This window comes from Phacochoerus africanus, chromosome 2 (genome assembly GCF_016906955.1).
Source record: "Phacochoerus africanus isolate WHEZ1 chromosome 2, ROS_Pafr_v1, whole genome shotgun sequence".
Lineage (NCBI taxonomy): Eukaryota > Metazoa > Chordata > Mammalia > Artiodactyla > Suidae > Phacochoerus > Phacochoerus africanus.
In genome coordinates this window covers 144,066,895-144,073,392 of record NC_062545.1, presented here as the reverse complement: position 1 = coordinate 144,073,392, position 6,498 = coordinate 144,066,895, and the positions used below count along the sequence as shown (strand labels likewise).

At 32.3% G+C, this 6,498-nt stretch overlaps 1 long non-coding RNA gene across 1 annotated transcript; it reads left to right on the top strand.

Moving 5' to 3' along the window:
- The first annotated feature begins 711 nt into the window (after positions 1-711).
- LOC125119623 (uncharacterized) lies at positions 712-5,923 on the top strand. The gene is made up of 4 exons (XR_007133130.1): positions 712-1,797; positions 2,239-2,390; positions 2,947-3,094; positions 4,876-5,923. It is a non-coding gene; the product is annotated as an uncharacterized LOC125119623 (long non-coding RNA).
- Positions 5,924-6,498: the final 575 nt, after the last annotated feature.

Here is a 6,498-nt window from a genome sequence, read left to right as displayed (position 1 = left end):
GAGGTTAAAAGGGCAGTTTTTCATTTTTGCCTTCTCAGCTGAAAGAAAATTTTACATTTTAATTACTCAGTGCTTAGATTTTATTTTATTTGTAGTTGTATTGCTGATAGGAAATTATATTTTAATCACAAGAAATGTGTATTTAAAAATTTTATTCACTCTGAATTAATATAGTTTGGTATTTATTCGGACTGCATGACACCATTCAAGACAATTTTGTAAATAATAGGAAATATGTCATTAAAAAGGCTACTTTTTCTATATGCATGGAATTTCATGAGTATAAATTTGTAAATATCTAATTGTAAAATATCATAAATTGGCTTCTATAAATGTTTTAGCAACTTAGGTAATTAATAATTGGGCTTTTAAGTCTTTGTAACATTTTTGTGTTTATGCCACGGGCTTTCTAAGGATATCGTTATGTTCTCATGCATAAAAAATGTTGAGATTATACACTTTTAACAAACAAAATGTCCTTGGGATTTTAATTTCTCTTTAAGAAGTAAAAGAGACAGGAGAAGGTAATTGTCCTTTTAAACTATAGATTTATTTATAGTTATATAACTCTGCTAAAATAAGTGCTATTTTGATATGCCATATAAAGCTACTGTTTGAAAAGCTGTATATTTATATGCATGTACATGCATATTATGTGTATACACATGCATATGGAGAATTAGTTTTAGGTGTAGAGCTGTGATGATATTCCTTCCCATTATCTTATTGCTTTACCTTTATTTTGAAAACTATGGAAATAGTATTTCAGTTGTATGTTTAAACAAGTATAGAAGCCTTCCTTGTGTAATATATAAAGGAATATTAATTTTTATATAAAACAGTTAAGCTGTAACATTTCTGTTATGTTTATTTAAATACATCTATCCAAAAACAAAATTTTTGTTGGGAATATATCTGCTATTAATTGAAGTGTAAATAAATATATCTTTTTGAATAGCAGTTTGGCAGTCAATCAAAATTTGAGTGTGTAAAACTTTTGAATTGTTGGAATTTGCTGATTACATTTTATCTATTCCTACTCAAGTAATATAAAGAAGAAAGTATGTTATAGGTTGAGTGTAAGACTAATGATAGCTTATTCATATGGATATCATTGAAAAACACTGAAATATTCTGATATTGAAGGATGTTTTAAGTTGATTTTTAAAATTGTCAGTATTGAAGAAAGGTCAACTAAATATGTATAAGAGGTCTGTCCATGTGCCTCTGGTTTCCTCATTTAAATATTCATTGTTATTACTGGAAAATGGGGCTGTCTAGATACAATAATATGAAGAAATGCTTACTTATTTGTGTTACTATAATGGCATTCTTCTTGAAATTTTTGTACATGTTTAAGTTAAACACTAAAACAATGTTTATAACTTTGTATATTGCTATGTGACAATCTAAAATGCATATAGGGGTTATTGTAGAGAAACTTGCCAGAAAAAACATGGCAAAATTTTAACATTACTATATAAGGAGATGAGAAATTAAGGGACTGCGGCTACTTTCCCACATTTGTAATTTTAAAGGTGTTTCAAAAGCAACGTTTAAACAACGAAGGGAATTCTAGAGATGTAATTGATTTGTGCCTGTCCTGATTGTTGTCTATTGACATCTTGGGAATGTTGGGCTGTTGTATCCAACTTTGTATCTTCAGTGGCTGTAATGAATAGTTTTGAGTGATCATGAAGAACCTGTGACATAGACTAGTGCAGCAGAGAGTTACCCAGCGAAATAAAGACTGTTGGGTTACCGAAGGAAAGAAGAAGAAAGAAGACAGGATTTGAGGTAGGTACTAAACAATTATATTTGGATCCTCAAAAAGATGTGTGGTGATAGTAATCATTGAGACTTTCTATGAAGGTTAATTACATAAGGCTATGCTATATTTGGTTACTGACTTCAAGTTACTGGAGGATGGGTTTCTTTGGATAGGTTGGGAATTATGGACATAATTGGAGAATGGATTGTTTTATGGTAGTTGAGTCAGAAGAATTTCACATAGGTCTTTATGACTTAAAATTGAGAATTAGCATGAAAAATGTTTCAGGATTTTCAACATTCTTGCTAAAAGTGCTATTAAAAGCTTAGTCTTTGGGCAATCATATTTGCTCGGTATTATTATTCAGAATGGTCACTATTCCTGACCATTCTAAAGTCATCCTATTTTGTGTTTCCTGGTGCTTAATTTGTATCTAACCTTGGCTATATTGTATCATTAATTCTCAGGTGAACATGGTAAAAAATGATACACTTGCATATAACCTGAGGATAGCTGGCATCAGGAACATCCTTATGCAACTATGCCTATGGAGTTCTTATTCTTATGCAAACATGCCAATGGAGTTCTTTCATTTATAAATTTCAAATTTAAACCACAGGTAAGATTCTGGATCAAAAAATGCTTTATTAGGACAATGTTTTGGCTAGGTTGAGGAATATAACACTGCTATAGATTTTGTTCTTGGGCACCTTGAAATTTTCAAATATATCTCAGAATTAGTAAGCAATTATTTAAAGTAAATTTTATTAAAATAAAATGGAATGTATGAGGAATGTAGGAGATTATCTGTGCCTCCTTTAATTATGTAGAACCAAACATGACAACATTAACTAATTATAAAGGAAATGATCAATTCTTTAATAATTAGAAATTTGGAATAGACCAACTGTTTTTGCATGTGTACTTTTGTGGTGTGATGTATGGAGATGCTGATGAAAACTTTAAAATGGTGTTGATACTGAAAAGTAGTAAAGGGATGTTGAAGTTGGAGAATTGAATCAGCAAATGGATTGATTCATGAGGAACTGTTTCTAAGCTTTAACTGAAATTTGTAGCAGAGTTCAACATGAGCCTACATATACCTTCTACTTAAGCTATGTCATCAGATTGCTTTTTATTTTTACCTTACATTGTTTCTTCTTTTTCCCTATAAGGAGATGACAGTTACAGGAAAACATACTTTTGCCACTTTTGTTTTTAAATCTCAGTAATTGGTACCACCAGACCTGTTGCAGTATTCTCATTCCAAGTGTTCTTCGCTCCCATCTTTGGACTCTGGAGAAGCCCTTGGCCATCATAATCGTAAGGACAGTTTGAGTGCTCATTTAATTCAGAGTTTATCACTTAAGTTACACAGGAATTGATATTCTGCTTTTCTTAAGCTTGATGGATTTGGCAGGGGTGGGGCAGCAGGAAAAAAGTAGCAGGTATTGTTCAGGTTACATACTGCTGACTAACAAATTACCCTAAAATTTAGTAACATGTAATACACATGTAATTCCATGAATTCTGTGGGTAAAGATTTCTGACAGTTCCTGAATATCTGTGGGATCAAATAGAAGACCCAATCTAGTGGTTGAGAGTGACTCAGACCCCTAGAGGCTGGAGTTTTTCGGATACTTGTTCATTCATATCTGGTACTGGTTTTAGATGACTTGAAAGGTGGGCTTGACTGATTATTTCAACTGTAGTATCTTCATAACCAGTTCCCACATGAATCATATAAATGTTGAATGAAAGGCATGGCCTTTCTGATCTAGTTTCACAAGTCAACACACTATCAATTTTACCATATTCTGTTGGCTGGCAGTGTCATTTGGTTAATGGAAATTCCATCTTATGGTTGATTTGTGTCACAACCCAGACTGCATGTAAGACCAAATCAAAGAAGTCACGGTGGTTACTTTGAGAAGGTTTTAATCAGAAAATGTGGAACTTCAGGTTTTTGTTTGTTTTTTTGCTTGTTTGTTTTTTTTTCTGCTGTGGGAATATGGGGTCCTTTCACAGTGTTTCCATTATAAGATGATTTTCAGACTTCCACTTCTATAACATTCAATGTCTTGTACAAAGTTTTCAAGAAATGCCTATTCATTGCCTGGCAACAATTAGTGAATTGTTTTGTGACTTTGGGAGTAATTAGGCAAAAGATGCGAAGTTAAGAGAAAGAAAAAAAAATATGATATGGGGGATTAGGTCAGTTTGGGAAATACAGAAAAGAAAAGGCCCAAGTGCTGATACTGAAATCTTAGAACTACTAAGGCTATGGAACCATGAAAAGAATGAAAGAGAACACTTGTTGATGAAACCAATATTGTTGTAACAAATAGCAAATAGACATAGCTCTTACTACCCTAGGAGATTTCCCTTCATCTCCCGCTATAACCCTCTGGAAGTTTAATTCAGGTGATGTGCTGTCAAGAGTGAATGCTGACAAATTCCTTAAACGTTCTTTCTCAGAGAGCCTTATTGCCTACCATTTATCCATGGAATAACTTTGAGAAGGTTTTAATGAGAAAATGTTTCTTTTTTCTTTATGATAAATCATAGCTAAATAGAAGATTAATTAATGGTTTTTGGGAGGTGCCCACTAAGCAATTTTGGTGGCCCCTATAATGGGTCAGGAGCTAAATTTTTCCTTAAGTTCCATTTTACTTTCTATATCTTTACATAGTTATTTTTCTTATCAAATGAACTGAGCTCCCTTTGTTTTCATGTCAATGTTTAGGCATTGTTGTCCTGTTTCTTGTGCAAAAGTGCCTGTAGTTTGCATGGTATCTGTATCTGAATGAGTCAATGATCTAGAGATAAAAGAAACCATAGTAAGAAAGAGACAATGACGCCATGAGGAGAAAGTTGTAACAGATCAGTCAATTTAGCAAGGTATAAGAAGAAAGACTACCAATATCTGCCTTTCTTATTGTTAGAAAATTCCAAAATGAATTTTGATGCACTTGCTATTTCTTCATAATGGAAGAGCTGTTGCCTTTCACTTTACATCAAAGTTTTATTAGCCCCTGGGGATGATCTCATGAAGGGTGAATAACCTTTCCATATTGATTTTTTTTTCCTTTTTTCCTCTCCAGTGTGTCCTTTAGGTGATGATTGATTAGGATACTGATCGCTTCTGCCACCATCTTCACTAAAAACCAAAAGACAGTCTTCATAATGTATGTAGACTCGGCATTGATGTGTTACAATAGACACTCCCTGTAGATCAGAAAAACTGGACTTAGAAGGCTCAAGTTCGAAAGTGACTTGAAGGATGTTATTGGAGAGAATTGTAACCAGGCATGTTGAGAGATTTCAATTGTTGCCATTGGACTAAATCTCAGGAGCTTTACTGATGGAGGCATCATTACATGGAGAAGCTCAGCATGGAGTGATTGCAAGGCTTCGTTTCAGTGCTCTCATAAATATTAGGTTCTTGTATTTAAAATTTTAACTTATCACAGGGAAATTTAAAATTGATTCATAAAAAATCATCTTTTTCAAGATCTCAAAGGACATGGAAATTTTTGAAGTATGTTTTTACTTTGCCTTTTCCTAATTCTATACATCCTTTCTAGTGTATTGATAAATTAATATGCAAGTCATTTCGGGGTCTCTATATTGGCTATAGATTTTTCTTTGCCGTAAGTATGACTTACTGATAAATTGTAATTTGCCTGACTAATTTGTTGAAATAGTTCCAGTGAAGTAGAACTGCTACTTCTGAAGATATCCAAAATTTATATTTTGAGTCCAATCTACAGATTTCTCCCAACTGTATAGATGGGTCCTCATCAGTCTTGTTCCCCAGGGTCTATATCCCAAAATTATACAAGTATTAGCTGTTTAATCTTTGGTAATGTGAGATTACACAGAAATTGCTTTTCTCTGTTGTTTAGCTTGGTCATCTTCATGTTATGCTTAACTTTACTGGTCACTTGTGTTATTTCATTTTCCTTTTTTTTTTTTCATTTCCCTTGGAATATTAATGTCTGTGTTACTGATTTCTAAGAAATCATTTATAATTAAGGATGTTAACCATTTGTCATGCATCGGAATGAAATACCGTGTATTTATGCCACTAGTTTACTATGGTGTTCTGTATTTTGGTTGTGTATTAAAATATAATTGTGTTATGTTTTATGCCCTTTGAGTTTTGTGTTTTTCTTTAAAAATATGTTTGATTTAGTATCATTTCTTGGTCTATATTCATTTTTCATCAAATATTTTATCATTTCTCTTTCCATTATGATTATTGTGCTTTTAAATCATTACATATTCAAGTTATTAACTTGCTTATGTAGTTACCACTTATTTTCATTTCTAGCATAATCTTATAGAAAATCTGACATAATTGACCATATTTCTATTTATTTGTTTGCCTTACCTTATATTGATACTTAAAAATAACTGATGAGCCTTATCTATTCCATTGAGTTCTATCTCGTTTCTCTTCTTTTTCAGAATATTCCCTGTCTATACTTGCATTTTTTCTCTCAATTGGTGCTTAAAATTACTTTGCAAGTTGGAAAAATAATGCAGTTTTAATTTCATTTGCAACAAATTTAATAGATTAATTAGGAGAGACTAGATCTCTTTAAAAATTGAGTCTTCCTACCCAACAGCAAGGTATGTCTATTTTTTTATCAGATTATGTTGGGATACTGCTAGTGTAGTTTTTAAATTTAATTTCCAGGCATTTCATAGTTAAATTGGTT